Below are 17,241 nucleotides of genomic sequence, written 5' to 3' on the forward strand. Positions count from 1 at the left end.
CTTGCCCTTTCATGGGGAGAAATATCAGGGTTGGGGAAAATAGTGACCAGTAGTGTCCCCATTTAAAAATACTTCTTCAGTGGCTTGTCCTGTCATATTCTTGGATGCCTTGATTCATTTGGGGGCTCAGTCAGGAAACAGAAATACAGCACATATTATGGGCTAAAGGACTCATTGTAGATATTAAACCTTATGCAACTGTGGGGAAAGTGGGCATGTGAAGCCGCAATGGAGGAGCTGAGGGTTGGTGAAGATCACTGACTGTTCATTCCCGAGCACTGGGGTGAGTGGGCAACCTGGGGAGGAATTTGAGAAGCCGGGACATCTTGTTGCCAAAGTGGGGCCAGGAGCACATGGGGAAGTACTTGGGACGCTCTTATCTCTGTGTAACTGCTGACTCTGTGGCTTGATCACCAAGAGCCAGGTGGTGGATCAGGGGGCTGCTGTGGTCTTAAAGTACCACCTGTCAGGGAGAAGAACAGAACATAAGCAGAAAAGAGTGAGGACATTTTGTAACCTTCCTGGCACCTCTGATCAGTCTTCCATTTTATCTAACTGAAAACCCTGAGAATAATAAATGCTGCTTCTCTTCCATCTCTTTGGCTAACTCTAGTTGGGAACCATACAAGGGAGGGGATTCCAGGAAAAATTAGTACCTAGCTTAAATAAGTTGACAATAGAACAATCCAGTACAGACAACACCTTGATAACTTGATATCCATATATACCTCTTTTAACCATGTTAACTTCAAACTAAGAAGAGAAGTCTTGCTTTACATGATACAGATGAAAAACTCTAATCCAAAGGAGGATTCAAGAAGTCTTGTGTGTCAATTTGCTTATGGGGGAATTTTCATTCTTTTAGTTCAATTATACTCTCTTGAAGTCCTATGATTTAAATCATGATATATAATGTTGACCACTATCAACACAACTACAATAGAAATTAGGGGAATTGGAGAGGAGAAAGAAAAATATACTTACATCAAATTAAGGAGAAATACTAGGAAGCATTACTGTTCTATTTTTTTTAAGGGGTCAGATGGTCATAGCTGGTATTTCTTATTTCCTTCTTATAGTTCCATATTTCCTTTGCCCAAGCAAGTCACTCATATTATCATGGTTCTTTCTTGGTGGTAGGAAGGGAACCTAATACTTCACTCCTGAAAGATATCTACTATTAGCAGTCCTACCTATACTGGGATATTGTTGGTTTATATTTATTTTCATTATCATAGAGAATGGGAGCATTTAAAGATGTCTACCTCCATTGTGTATATTATAATATAATAAGAAAAAATATTTGGTCTTTGTCTGTAGTTTCTGACACAGAACTTCTAGTGTCCTTGGAATTTTCCCAAGTGTTAAATGTGACAGGAGCATTTTCAGAGAGTTGAAACATTTGGCCCCACATTTTAAGCTGAGAGGGTAAAGGAAGTAGAGGCGGAGATTACCAATGGCCAGTGACTTAATCAATTGTGTCTACATAATGAATCCTTCCATAGAAGCTCTTGAATGACAGGTTCTGGGATTTCTGGGTTAGTAGACACATTAATGTAACAGTGGTGGTGGTGGGGGGTGCACTTGAACTCCACTGGACTTTCTGCATTTGGGATCTTTTCAGACCTCACCCTAAGTAATTCATTTGGCTGTTTATTCATATCCTTTATAACATACTGTAATTGTAAGTATTACATTATCTTGAGTTCTGTGAGTTGTGCTAGCAGATTATCAAATCTGAAGAGGTAAGTTATAGGAAACTCTGAATTCATAGTCAGTTGGACAGAAGTGTGGGTAAGCTGGGGACCTCATAATTGTGACTGGAGTCTGAAGTAAAGGTACTTTTGTGGGACTGTAAAACCCTAAAATCAGTAGAGTTTGAAGACTAGGTAGTTTATGACAGAATTGAGAATTGAATTGAATTTTAGAATACCCAGCTGGTGTCAGAATTAGTTGGTGGAAGAAGAAAATCTCTCAAGTGGCAAACCAATTCCCTTGATAGAATCAGTCACCCCAACCAATACAGTAACATCCTATTTTGATTATTGGTTTACTACCATGAAGAACCCACATGTCAAGGTGGCTCTCTCAGCTTTTAGTTTAATGGAACCATTTTTTTTTGTGTGTGCTTCTGGAAACATTACTCCTTAGCAACGAATCTTTTAAACTAGTAGAGCCCAAAGTTGTGAGAAACACAAAATTTAGATGATTAGAGGAAATATGAGAAAAGTCACTTTATTTCTTCTTCTTGACTCTCAGGCTTCTGAATCCTTTCTATAGGAGAAATTATACAATACATTGATCATTAATTTGGAACATTTACTGCATCCTTTAGGATATCAGCTTTGAAAAGTATTGGCACCCAGCTGGCACCAGAACTGAGTCTTTAAAGGCTTTTCCACCATTCTACCAAGCCAGCAGCTTCAGGAAGATGAGCCCAATACCCAATATATAAGCCTATATAACTCACTTTATTTGCTAAAAAAAAAAATAAGTACCCTGGTCAAGAGAGATACTATGCATAGCACTATGATATTGAATAAAGCATTCTGCAAGTCCATGATGGTGATTCTGCATAAGTATTATGGAAGGGAAGGCAAATCCATATCCAGAGTAAAGTGTCTATTCCTGAGAGAACAAAGTGCTGCCTTTCCATTACATGGAAGTCGTCCAATGTAATCAAACTGTCATTAGGTGGTTGGCGGGTTCCCCAGGAAACGGTGCCATATCAGGGGCTCAGTGCTGGTCTCTACTGTTGACAGTTATTCAGCAATGACTATAACCAGATCAGCCAAATCAGCATGTGGTTGGGCCCAGTACAAATTGTTGACCCACAGAACTATGAGCAAGTAAATGTTTAAGCCACTAATTTTTGATGTAGTTTGTTGGGCAGAGAAAGCAGAAATTGGTGTTTTTATGTGGGATGCTTCCATAACAACAACTTAAAACACATGGCACTGGCTTTGGGTCAAAACAATCAGAAAATTATTGCATCTACTATGTGTGGGAGATAGAAAATATACCTAATAAACTTGTGGATATGGTTAAAGAGGTTTCTAGGCAGAATTTTAATAATATATGGGAAGAAGAAAATCAACTTAAAAAAAGAACTATTCAGTTTGCAAGCAGAAAGTGAAATATATATATATATATATATATATATATAAAAGAGAGAGAGAGAGGGCTCAGAACTTTCTAGATTAGAAAATAAAATCATTTTTCCTTCTCATTTTCTCCAATTTATAAGATTCTTATACATTCTAATTAAGAGGGTGATTTTAAGGCCCTGTGAAGGCCTCTGAAAGATGTATGTTATTAGTAGATTCTCTCAATTGGAAAAATAACTTCTAAAGATTTAGAGCATTAATTTGCAACATCCTGATATACTGTCCAAAGAAGAAAACATACTGAAGAGAAAAAGTTGTGCATGTATCCTGTCTATTGAAACAGACTATGTCTTGATACATAGGAAATCTACAAAATTTTAAGCAGGGAGGGTTGTACAAGCTTGATTAAAAGGGACCAAGACAGTTCAAAACTGGAACAAATGACTTTGGATTCCAAAGTTTCTTTGGGCAGGAAGTAGGATGAGAAAAGCTAGTTGTCTCTGAAGGGCTATTTCTTATGGTAACTTGTATATGACTATTTCTAAATTGCTGTGAACCAATGACATGTACATGCTTCCCATTTCTCCTTTTCTGAATGGAATGTCTGTTATTATTAACCTGTTGCTGTTCATCATTGTCTGTTGGGTATGGGAGAGGAGTGAGGCAAACATTTTGCTTAATTCACAGATTTCTTGATTAAGAGAAACCATGTGCAAGGAGCTATAACTTAGGAACCTAATCCATTCCTGGGCCAGATGTAGTATTCCTGAGATACTGAACTCTAGGTTTGATCATATAATTGAATTTTAGAAAATCTTGGAAGGGAGAGACTTTATCTGGCATGGAAGAAGAATATTAATATATATGACTAGTAGGTAACTGTAGTAAATTAAATATGGTTCCATATTCTTTCTTCTTCTTCTTCTTCTTCTTTTTTTTTTTTGGTTACAACTTGCTTTGCAACTTTTCCCATAAACAGATGGAGTAGACTTATCTATCTTTGGATTGTATTTGACTGACTCATGCTCTTGACTTGACCTACAGATTGTGGCATAAATGACAATAACCAAGAAGGGAACCTAATCCACCAAAGGTCCACAGCCTCTGTCCTCACTATCTTTGAACTTGTCTGCCCTCTGAATAAGCCTGGCTTCATTTTCTAATGAAGAGTAAGATCAGCCACCTAGATTTGCCAGCTGACCCAGCTGAGATCCCCAATATGAAAGTGAGCCCAGCAGATACTAATTAGGGCAGCGATAAGATAACTTATCTGAGACCAACCCAAGTTGCCAAACCATGAAATCATGAGCCAATAAATGATTATTTTAAGTCATAAAGTTTTGGGATGGTTTGTTTATTTTCTAGGTTTGTTACCTAGAAAAATCCAGTTGAAACACATTTACATTTGCACACATTTCACATATTTCTTATATTTTCCCACTGAGATGATGAAATCCTTGAGGGCAGTGGCAGTATTTTTCAACTTTCATGACTTCCATAATTTTTAGAACAGGGATGGACACAGAACACTGCTTTTGGAATGCCTTTTATGTGCCTCAAGCTCTGTTGAAAAACACAGTTTGAAAAGTAAAAGAATACCAGAAGAAAAAGGTTGGGTTGGCTTAGGTGTGGCACAGAATTTTGTTAACTATCTTCCTTATCTCCAATTTTCAAAGAGGTTTTATTTTTAATCATTGGTCAGAGAGAACCATTTTTTTTTTTAAATTTCTGTTAGACTCTGAACAGGTAGTAAAGAAGTGACTATTATTTAAAGAAGAAAAGAATTTAATAGATAAGGCAAGAATTCAAAGTTTTTGGCAAAGAGGAATACTGGGTCTAATTCTGAACCTTTCAAGCAACACCTCTATTTATTACTGGGCCTAAAAATCAAACCCCCAAATCAAAATACCCAGAAAAGTCAAAAGCAGGCCAGTGAGAGCCAGAACAATTGCCTGGAATCATCCTGCTTCCTTCCTGATTTGATTTTGTTCCTATTTCCTCCTGGATCCTGACCTCTGGCCTCATTTCCCATTCACAACATACCCTTTTCCTTTGAACTTGGCATTGCTACCAAGTTTTCCTGGCTTGGATCATTAGTAATTTGTAAAGATGTTGGCTCAGAGCCACCCTTTGGATCTTTCCATCAGAGCTGCCTTAGAAAGGACACTCTGACCTCATTTCACTCTTCACAGACTAATAACGTATCCTAAATTTTTCCCCAATGATGAGGAGAAGTTGAGACTAACAATAGTTTCCAGAGACAAAATGATGGGCAGTGGTGAAGGGGAAATAGGTTAGAAGAGGAGAGAACTGGAAGGCCCTGGTCACATCTGTTGACTTTGGCAGGGCTCCAGCTTTTACCTGGGACCCCCTGGGAAATCCCCTTGTGGGAAAATTCTTAGCACTGCAGTGATAGCCAGATGAGGACCCTCCTCTCCTTCCCAAGAATTGCTGAAGCTCTGAAGGAAGAGAGATCTCTTTCAGGTCTCCCTAATTGATTCAGAGAGAGAATCCTCAAGAGATGTTCACTAAAATGAGCTACTGGGAGGTGGGACAAAGACTTCCTGGGAATTGATCTTTTTGAATTTTCTGTGTCATGGGCTTTAGAAATAGTTGGCTCAAGTCAGGCTGGCTAAGCAGACAAAGGGAGGGAAATAAAATATACCTAACATTTAAAAACTAGGAATGTAATGATATCCTCATTAAAATTATTTTACAGCATATACAATGCCTACTGTATACATTGGGAGTTGCTGGAGCTCAGAGATCAGGTTCTCAGGTCCTGTAAACCTTAGAGCAGCAGGTGTCTGCAGAGCTGTGCAGAGGGCTCCTGCCCCCATGCCCACAGACTGCTCTGCCTCAATCTGCTTTAAATGTGAGTGATGCATAAAAGCTCCCTGTAAAGGGATTCTGCTGGCCTGGAGAGTTCAGCGAAAGGCTTTAGATAAAAATTCACATCCTCTTTATTTTCATGCCCAGTGTGAGAGCTCCTCTTAAGAACTTGTGCAGTAAATGTTTGTTGACCAACTGCCTTCATGTCTCCTTACACTAATGGCAATAGAATTATTTTAAAGGCCTTGTTATAATTTTTAATTTTGGAATAATTTGGAAGGTGGCTTGTTCCCTTTGTGCTTATTTGAAGAGTCACACACGAATCTCCAAAGTGACAGTTAACTAAAAATGTGGGTGGGCAAAGTTTGCAAATGACAATACTGCATTTTTACATATGAGGTCTCATTAATACTTCAACATTCATCTAAAGAAAGAAAGGTGTGTGTCCCGTCAATCCCCTGGCCTCCCATTATGTTTGTATTTGAGTACTGCAGGTGTGCAAAAACCTTTTTCTGTGAGAAACCACATGCCTTTGCATAGAAGCTTGGAGTTTAGGAGTGCATTTATCAAATGCATGCCAGCTCCTGCAAACTCCCTGAGAAAATTGTAGAACACCTGCATACTAATGGTTTTTATTGTTGAAATTATTTTATTGCACAATCAAAACCTTACAATTGTATCATAGGAACATGCTGCATGACTCCAAGTGCAGCAACTGGCTGTGAACTTCACTGTTGACACTTTATTTCTTGTAATTAAACTTTTACTTTTACTTCACCTATTTTATCCCATAAACAGGGAAAGAAAATAAAACATATGGAGGGAACTGTAGGATGTTGTGGTTTATTCCATATTTTGCTGTTTTTAGCTGTTCCCAATGAAACTACAGGTTTGAAATTTGCACCCAAAATATATTTAAAAATAAATTAAATAGTTAAGGAATATTGAAGAGCTGGATATATATTTAGTTTGACTCTTCTTTACTTCCTTGTCTTGCAAAAAGCAACAGCTCACAATTACCTGCATTTTCTTTCCCCTTCGAAACCACTTCTGCTCCAAAGACCATGAACCTGAACTGAAGAAACGACTCTTTCCTGCTGGTGTGAGATAATTCAGTCTCCATGATGTCTTAATCCTGGGCCTCCCTTAATTGACTTCTAACTGTGCTGAACTGTGGCTGCTAGGAGTTGCAATGTGGATTGCAATTTACAAGGCACTGGAATCGTTTCTCGTCTTCAAATTAGTCCTGAGCTATATTCCAGAAAGAAAGAAAAAAAAAAGAAAAGAAAAAAAAGGAGGTTTTACCCTTCTGGCTGTCTTGCCACCTCAAGTGAGACTCTCTTACCATCTCAGAATGGATGGTTGCCTTTTAACAACTTAGTTAAGGACAGAAAGGAAAAAGCATTAAGGCTCGTCAATTTTGTCTTAATAAAGTTGCCTCCCATGGTCTGTCTTGTCCTGGGGAACTGAATAACTCCTGATGCTTTTAGGCTTTCCTGAAGGGGTGGTCATTATTTGAAATCCTGTTCTGTACAGAATCCAAGGTAGAGCAAGGGCCATCCCCTTTTCTTTCTCCATGGATGTCCATAGGATATATTTAGTAATTAAGAAGTGTTCTAGTTCTAAACTATAGGTAGAAAATCAAAGGAAGCTATTCCTTCTATGGCCTGTCACGACTCTTTAACATTTATTTCTAGCTAGGTCCCTAATTTCTTTTGGTCCATTTTGGGACTCCAACATAGGAAGTCATCAGATATACACACTTCCATGCCATGGGCCCAGGTACTCTGTCAAACCTTCGAGATAAACCAGATGTGATTAGAATCCTCAAGCAATTCATAGTCTGGAGGGGCCATAAACACATAAAAATGACAATGCAACTTAGGAAGAGTCATGTGAAGAGCATGTATGGGAGCACTGAGGAGGGGTACCTAGGCAAGGGGAGCAAAGAGTAGTTTCTGAAGAAGGTAGCAGCTGAACCAATTATTTAAGAATGAGTCAGAAACAGCCAGAAAAGAATGCAAAGAGGGAATTTCTGGGTAGAGGGAATTTAGATAGGACATGCACGTGGATGTGGCACATAGTGCAAGCAGGAGTCACAAGGAGTTCTAAGTCACAGAAATGCAAGAAAAGAGGTGGGTGACAGAGGAAAATGTCAGGCCAGTGAGCAAGGGTTGAGGTCAGTTATGAGTGGCCTTACATGCCATACCACTGAGCTAGGACTTCATCCAGTAGAAGATTGGGGGACCATTAAGCAAGGATTGAAACAGCTCAGATTTGTACAATGTTTGGGCAGCTATGAGCATGATGACTTTCAGCAGAGGAAGACTAAGGCTAGAGATAAGCCCAGAGGCTGTTGCAGTTCTCCAGGACAAAGCCTTGAACTAGGGCAGTGACAGCAAGATAGAGGGCTTAGGGTTGAGCTATAGCTAATGGGTAAAACCTGCAGGACTTAGACTGATGAAGTGCATAGAAGGTGACTTAGAGATTCATTAAGCCATGGAATTGCCACAGAAAGTACTGACTCCAGAGGGACTGAATATTCCATTGTAGACCTGAAGATGCTTGATCACTTTTGCATGCAGAATGTATGTCTTTAATTGTGTGGTAAGGCTGGCAGGGCTGGCATTAGGAATTCCAACGTTATGGGTGGGCATTCAGATATGGAATCAATTCTTATAAAAATTCCATGAAGGCTGGCCCTTCTCATGCTCAGGAACCCTGGGACATCAGCATAATAATTATTATAGAGACCTGAGAATTTTTTTGAATGGGGACTGGGAAGGTCGAGATCAGTTTTTAACTATGCAGCCTAGGATTTCCATTTCTGCTTGAGAACCCTGTCTTTGTCATGGGAATGCCATTTGGTTCACAGAGTGATTCCTCAAAGCTTATAAGAGAAAGCCAGAGTCCTGGGCTTGGTATACAAGGTTCTTTGATGGCCTGTCCTCATCTTCCTTTTTGCTTACTACATGCATTTTTTTTTTATGCCTTGACACTTAGACTTTATAAACCTTGACAAACATTGTCCCTACTTCTGAAATTTTCTCCCACTTTTTCATTTAACACCTTTATTCACCCTCAAAAAACATCTTGTCCTTTGGAAACTTTTTCCAAGTTCTCAAGTCTCATTTACTTCTCTGGCTCCATGCTGAGCCTTATCCACACCTTATTTTTGTGCTCACCGTACTGCTGGGCTTTCTCTAATTTTCCTGTGGGCCCAATTATGTAGTGCTGCCTTTAAAGGAAAGAACTGCATTATGCATTTGTATATGTGTGTGTACTTCTTGGCATAGTATTGAGCAAACAGGTTTTTTTTTTTTAACTTTTTATTGGTGCTAATGTGCTCTTATACATCATAATGGAATTCACTGTGATACAATTGTACCTGCATATAGAATAATTTTTGAGTGAATGCTAGCAGATGTATTTCTCTTCTCCTATTTCAGGTTCAGACTTGCCTGAGATTTATAAATCATAAGTATAATTTAAAACACCAGTAAAAAAAAAAAAAGCCCTGAGAAAAAATAAAGTATGTGGCTTCAAAAAATGTAAAAACAATTTGCTGAAGTATAATATTATTGCAATGAATGTCATGTTCATGCATTTATTCATTTAGGTAATACTAATTTGGGAAAAAAAAAAACCTGTGAGCAAAGCAAAGCTAGAACAGTTAGGGTATGTTTAGGAGACTTACAGATTGAAGTCCAGATCTTCTTTGGAGAATCGAAGTTCGGGTATGATATTGTTTTACTCACTCCTGTATACTGTAGACTGGTTAACTGGTAGAAAGCAGTAGGCTTGTTGGTGGGAGACCTGAACTCAACCTAACTGATTGAAGCTAAAGTGAAGTAGCTTTCTGAGCTGCAGTGTTTTCATCTGTAAAGCCCAGGTAGTATTAAAAACCTCTACGGTTGTTGCACAATTCAGAGGACAGGACGGGAGCTGATATGGGCATGGAGATATACCCAGCATCAGGGTCAGCTTCAGGGTTGTGATGGGTGTGCTTATACAGGGCTCTGACTTGGTTTAATGCTCAACTGTTATCATCCTGAAGTTCTCCAAGACTATTGAACAAGCGTCCTTGCACTTTATTTTTGCTCTGCCCCCCCCCCCGCCCCGACACATAGTAGGCACCTAATAGTGCTCTTCAGGAAGCCCTAAATTCCAAACGTGATATTGGAAGGGAAGTGGAAGAGCCACTTCTAGTGTGTATGGACTTTTGGTTATGTCTCCATTTTGCTATTCCACAGAACGTGGGCTGGGGCTCCCTCTATTCCAACCCCTGCCTTCTGTGGGGCATTCAGATTTTCAATTCTGCCATCTACTTCCTCTCCTTTATTTAAAAATTCTGTATTGAGATCAAATCTTTTGTCTTAACTACTATTTTTATCCCCAACCTGCCCCCTCTGCCTACAAGATAAACACATTGGCCACCGGCTCTCCATAAAAGCAAAACGCAAATTCATTTTTGATTCTACCAATGTGGGAGTTGAAGTTTGTTTTTTCTTTAAATGGCATTAAAATATTCTCAAAAATGTAATTTAAGGGGATGGGGAACAGAAAGAAAGAAATCAAGTCACTGAGATAATTTGAATTTGACTCCTACCATATAACTTTAAGATTTTAATATCTCTGGCGGTTATAAATTGACTATGAGTTTTGCTCTGATGAAAATTACTTGTGCCAGAAAACTACACTGGGTTGAAGCATTCTGCCACAGTAATCCCTATGGATTAGAGCATATGAAGCACAACCATGGGAAATAGAATGCTTCTTTTAAACCACTGAGCCAACAAATGAGGTCATTTAGTGCTGAAAGACTGTGAGCATCCACGAAGGGGCTGGTTCAAAAGTGACTTTAAGCTGGTTGGGCTGACAGGTCCCTTGTTGGTGGTGGGAATACTATGGTTTATTTTTCAACCAATCCCCCTGTGCTTTTTTTTTTTTTTTTTGTTCCTCCAAATTGCAGTTTATAAGATAACAAACGTATAAAACAAAACAAAAAAATTGGTGGCTGAATCCATACAGGGCTAAAGCGAAGTCAACTTTTTGTGCAGATTCTGTCGACTTCTCAATCTCCTGACATAAAAGGGGCCGTGTCTGAGGCATTCTAGATGGAGGAGATTTCAGGTGTCGTTTCTAAATGACAATTTGGAAGGATTTACTTTGCATTCCCCCAAACGCTCTGAGATGGAAAATTGAATGAAAAGAAAAATGGGAAACAAAACAAATTGGAATCATGCCTGGCTTGTTTACTTTAGGAAATCTCTTAACACTCATTTTAATCAATTGAAAAGAGATGGTTCATCAGATCATAGAATTTTAGAGCTGAGAGGAGCCTCGGAGGTTATCTCATCCCATGCTCTCATTTTATGGATGAGGAAACTGGGATTCAGTGAGGGGAAGAGGCCTTCCTAGCGGCTAATTAGCAGCTGGGCCGAGAACCCAGGTCTCCAAATGCCCAGCCTGGAGAACTGCCTCTTTTTCCTCTTTTTCCTTTAAGTATTTCTAAATCAAAAAGGCTTTTACAAGTAACTTAGGAAACATGGGCGGAATATATATTTCAGTTGAATGAGAGCTTTTGTTTCAGAATATTGCCTGTACTGGATATGAAGCAGTTTTGTTCATAGCAGACAATAAATATTTGTCAATTTATAGATCTACTCAAAAAAAGTGAAGTTATTTTTAAAAAGAAGGAGGAAATTCCACGCACAAATAAGTTTAACATCACATGAAGGAAAAAAATGCTTATCCCCTAATATTAAAGAAAATAAGTCTCAATAGAAACTAGAATCCCAAAGAAAAATGTGGGTGTCATTACCAAAAATAAAAAGAAATCAAAGTGGTAGGGTACTTGTCAACTTTCCCTAGAATGCATATCCATAGGATGGAGTATATACCTTATTGTCCAAACGGAGGTGTTTTTGTGAGTTGTAACATGCCCTTTATTCAGGGGAAGTAGGATATATGGCTCATCTTACATGTGGAAAAACAGGAGTGTTGTATTAATTGAATAGCTACTATTGTGAGGCCAAAGCCTTGAGGACTTTTATACTTTAGTGTGTCCTTTTCTGGCTGGGTAGGTGTCACTGGTCTTCAGTGACATTTTATTATAAAAACTGCAACTATTATATTAAGAAGTAAAGGTGTAAGATCTCATAATTTTCATTTCCTATAATGAAAGGTCCAGAAATCTTCTTTACTTAGGTATAAAGCAATGAAGATTTTTCTGTCTCTCATACACACTCCACCTCCTGTTCCACTGCAATTTCTCCCAGGTTTCGTTTGTCCACATCTATGAGTGGCAAAATTCAAATAGAATTATTCGGCATTGAATATTTCTCTGAACACAGCTTCCTGGTGAGGAAGGTTTCATTGTCCTGACAAGATAGCTTGCTGCTGATTTTGCTTTTCTCACTTTTGGTTGGTTTTATAATGGGGTTGTTGAAAGCAATGAGCAGTTTAGAAAAATACCCTTGGTACTGTGAAATAGGGACTGTTTCCAAAGCTTATTCAAAATCTGATTACATTAGCAATTTCTCAAATCCATTGTATTAGCTCTGTAATTTGCTTCCACAACCCACAGTCTATTGACTCAGTCAATGTCTTTTTCTTTTTCTTCTCCTTCTTCTTCTTCTTCTTCTTCTCCTCCTCCTCTTCCTCCTCCTCCTCCTCCTCCTCCTCCTCCTCCTCCTCCTCCTCCTTCTTCTTTTTTTTGTAAAGGAGGTGAAAAAAAATGTTTCAGTTTGGAAAATACAAACTTGGAAGATCTTGAAAACAATAGATTTCTAGATTGGCTGAGAGAGCTGGAATGCAAGCCTCAATAGCTCTTTTTTAGACAGAGCCTTAAGTAACCCCCAGGAGCTGAGCCCTGAGTTCCTTCTTTTTATAGAGGAGAGATCTGAAAACAGCTAATATGCTTATTGCACCTAGAACATGTGCCCTGACCTTAATACTCAATGTTTTCCTTATGTTTTCTCATTATTCAGCCCAGTTTGCAGGTAAGGAAGCTGAGACTTGAAAAAAGGTGGCCTCACCAGCACCTGGCAGAGCTGTGATTCACAGGCAGTTTTGTCTCCTTTCAGAGCTGTGCACTTGGCTCTTAATGATCACCCTGTTCGGCTCTTTGAAGAATCTTGGATTTATCTCAACTTTGAAAGAATTTTCTCCAACCAGTCAATGATCAGAACACTGCATGACCCCTTAACAAGATGTGTGGAAGTTGCAAACCCCAATGCCTCAGAATAGGACCTTATAAGGGTCTTTGCAGGGGTATTCAAATGAAAACGAGGTCATTGGTGTGATTAGTAATCTAGTGTGTCTGGTGTTCTTATATAAAGGGGACATGGGACACACAGAAGGAAAAGACAATGCAAAGAGACTCAGGAAGAAGATGGTCATCTATACAAGCCAAGGTCACCAGCAGCCAGGGAAGAGGCCGGGGCAGCAGGCCTCCCAGTACCTTCAGAAGAAGCATGGTTCTGCTGACATCTTGATTTTTCTCTTTTGGCCTCTAAAATGGTACAATTTCTGTTGTTTATGACACTTCACTATAGCAGTCCTAGTAAACTAACACATGGCTCTCCCAGGTTTCAGTAGGTGTGGACTTGCCTCTGGGTGGTCAACTGTATCTTCTACTCCCTTTCCTGGCTGTGGCTGGTGCAAGGAGCAGGGTGGAGACCATATAAGTGCCTGAGATGAAGCCCTAGTCATTGTGCCCATTTCTGGGCTTCAGGACTGGGGTGGTCCCCTGCAACTCCACCATAGACCATGGGAGGATAAAGAGGAGGTGGCCTGTATGGTGGCTCTGATTTTCCTTTTCAGACTCAGACAGAAGTGGTTACAAGAAGACTCCTTCTCACACTCCTACCCCCAGTGGCTTCCAATTCCCTCTAGTGACATTAATTGATGGGAGAACAATGTGGCACAGCTGTTGAATAATGCACATGCTGATGATTTCTTTATAACTTAAAAGCTCACATGATGGGGTGAGGAGAAGGAAGAAAAACATGTCCCACCTCCTGCAAAGGGAGAATGAAAGCCTTCATTCAAATCACTCACAGGAGGTCCCCTAGGACCACCAGGTGGGACCTGGTCCCAGACTTCAGGGGAGGTAACCTGTTTTTACCCAACTCACCTCTACCTTGAAGCACAATGAGAAACACAACGCTACTATTAGTTAGAAATAATAAAATGCTCAATAAACCCCAAATTATGAAGGCCCAGGCAGGGCCTGGCAAATTTACATGTTGACAGCACACCTGGCGAGTATTTTTACAGTAAAGAATAAAGTCTGCCCTTTGAAACAGCACAGAATTGGTGGCATGGCATACGTACACGCTTTAAGCTGCAAGCCAGAGTTTGCAGCATTAATAAACTCCTTATAATGCTTTGCTATAATGTAAAAGTTTGGAATAAAAAGAGTCATTTGACCTGCTGTGGAGGTCAAAACACAAAGCTTCTATTTCTTGTCTGAAGAAGAGAAAACTGAAGAATCTAAGCATTGTTGTGGAATTGCTTTGGCCCAGGGGGAAAAACCTGTAAAGACAATTTCAGTCACATAAATTCCATTTTCTCTTTGATTTCTACTTTAGGACAAACTTCTAAAGAAAAAAAAAATTCTAAAGAAAAAAATACCTTTTGTTATTTAAGGTGTTAGAATAGCAGTGGATTACCTGAGGCCAGCATTTTGTCCCTCTGACCTGGCTAAGCCAGGTGAAGAGACCTTGGGGCTTCTGCTTTCTCAGTTTGTGTTTCTACCACAGAATTGTCATATTTTGCTGGCCTCTCCATATTGTGGATGGCCCACATTCATGCCAACCCAGTCCATCCTTTGCCACTCACCTCCTGGTCCACTTTCAATTCCTTCATGACATTCTTTTGTCATCACTGACCTGGGGAGCATGCTGAGTACCCTCACTCCCCCAGTTCTTCTGTTTTCTCCAGACCCTGGTGGTCCTTTTTTCCATGGCAACAGACTTTCTCCTGAAACCCTCTGGTCCAGATTGGAGCCTGGGATGTGAGGATGGAGACAGGTTGGAGTCTTGGGGTTCATCCCCTGTGTGGATCCCAGGAAGTAGGATGGGGCAGGAGGGAAAAGGTCCTGGTGCAATCAGTCACAGCTAGAGCCTCTGATGGCCCTATAGGGAATGCTAGAGTTGTCCCGCCAGGGAGGCCAGGGGCTAGCTGGGCCTTTGTAATCCAGCATTGAGCAGCACGAGAGGTGGGCTGGTCTGGGAAGGTGGATGATCTTGGGGAAGGCAGCTCCCTTTGGCTGAGGGCATATCTTGCCTGGGGTCTAAGGTGGATGCCCTTAGCTGCCGACATGATTTGCAGCTGGTGAGATGAGCTTGCAGTTCTATAAATGTAGATCTTGGTGGGCCCCACTGCATTGATCACATTCTTATTCCAAAAGTCACATTGGAGGAAAAGACTTTCTCGAGAAATAAAGATTGCAAATAAAGTTAAGAGAAAGCTCCAACTACGTTTTTACATTTACTGAAAAAATCCTAGTGAAATGCATGCTGAGTATCCATGCAATTTTATGTACCATAAGTCAGTAATAATAGCCTACAATGACTTTACTATTTATTTCTTTTTAGGATTTACCATCCTTCATGTTTTAATAAGACAAATGTATTTTTCTTTGTTACAAATTACATAACAAAGCGCACATGTTATATTACAGATATTTACTATTTTATTCAATCTTCATAAGACCTTGTCAGAAGGTACCATTATCCCTATTTTATGAAGGAGGAGAGAAAGGTTTCTTCAAAGAGACTTGTCTAGTCCACCAATAAATGACAAAACTGGGTGGAAGCCAGGCTGATCCTAGAAACTGGACTCTTCTAACACTATTATGTTGCCTTTTATCTTTGCAAACATTTTGTTTTTCTTTTTTGGTCCTTTTTCTAAACAATCTGAAGCATCTCTGATTTCTATTTCACTTCAAGTTAGGAAAACCCACTTCTGGAATGTGACTGTAGTCCCAGAACTAATTACATGGAAGAGACATTGGGATCTCCTCCACGTCTGCACGCAGGACCATCTCTCCAGCTTTTCCTCAGGCCCTGAGTCTCTTGAGGTTTCCCCTGAACAACCTCAGTCCATCCTCCACTCTTCTCTTTGCCTTCTATGCCCTAAGACTTTTCTTCTAATTATCAATAGGAACGGTTACTGATACTCGCAAATTCACATCTAAAATTCTCATGACAATAGAGAGGGAAGAAATCCACACATTCCCACATGCTAGAATTTCAGACACAGGGAAGAGTAATTCAGAAACCACTACTGTATGTTTATTTGAGCCATCGTTTATGTTCTTGTATCAGCATGTTTTTACAACTAAAACCACCTTTGTCAAGACTAAAATTTCCTAGAGTTTGACACTTTAGGTAAACAAAACAAAAACCCTCCCTGCCTAATCATCTCAGAAATTCAATTTTAAAGAGAACCAACCTTCTCCCATTCTCTCTCTCTTCCTACACACACACACACTCACATAAATTACATAAAATATATTGTATGTCTATATCATATTACATATCCATTATATTTATGTTAAATATACATCTACCTACCTATCTACATAATTTGTAAAATCACAACAACAGAAAAAATCTTATTCAGCTGGACCCATCCCAACTTAAAATATCTACCATGTGGATTTTGGATAAGTCAAGATGAAACGTTTCACTGAGGCCTTTTTAATACTAGAACGGTAGAATTACAATCTCATTTTTTGAAATAAAAGAAGAAGAATAGATTTTCATCTGTCTGAGATAATTTAATATAACCTACCTGGAGGCAGAGGAGAATGGAGCAAATGATTCTTCCAGTCATTTCTGGCTCTATAATTATATTTTCAGAGGGAGAGAATAAAGATTCCTGCTGCTCCACACATTATTATACATTTTGAAGAAGATTTGGAGTTTAATATTTGTCATTCAGCCACTTTCCTAATTTTATGTCTAATTAGCCAAGAAATTGAAGTTTCAAAAACATTCTTGATTTGCTAAATTCCCTTATGTATTTCAATTCAACAAACATTTATTATATTCCTTCTAGGTGCAAAGGACCAAGGGAAGGAAGCTGAATGAGGAGGACGCAGGTGCGTCTTGGCAGTCCCAGAAATGCAGCAAGGAAGAGGGGACATTCATACCCAACCAGGACGAGTTGCTCAGCTGGCCATATGCATGTCATTTAAGGGAAACACAGAGGTGGGCTTCTTGAATTCTGTTAGATTCTGGGAATAAGATCAAGGAAAGCTTCACAAGGAACTGATGTAGGGACTGAG

The 17,241-nt window shown here is 39.5% G+C and overlaps 1 protein-coding gene across 1 annotated transcript in view; it reads left to right on the forward strand.

Moving 5' to 3' along the window:
- Rbm12b (RNA binding motif protein 12B) overlaps nt 1-17,241 on the forward strand; it is a 355,955-nt gene that overhangs the window by 305,009 nt on the left and 33,705 nt on the right. The window contains exon 3 of the transcript XR_013423914.1: nt 17,013-17,164. The gene's annotated coding sequence lies outside the window, so the exon portion shown is untranslated. The remainder of the gene's footprint in view (nt 1-17,012; nt 17,165-17,241) is intronic.

Source organism: Ictidomys tridecemlineatus, chromosome 7 (genome assembly GCF_052094955.1).
Source record: "Ictidomys tridecemlineatus isolate mIctTri1 chromosome 7, mIctTri1.hap1, whole genome shotgun sequence".
Taxonomy (NCBI): domain Eukaryota; kingdom Metazoa; phylum Chordata; class Mammalia; order Rodentia; family Sciuridae; genus Ictidomys; species Ictidomys tridecemlineatus.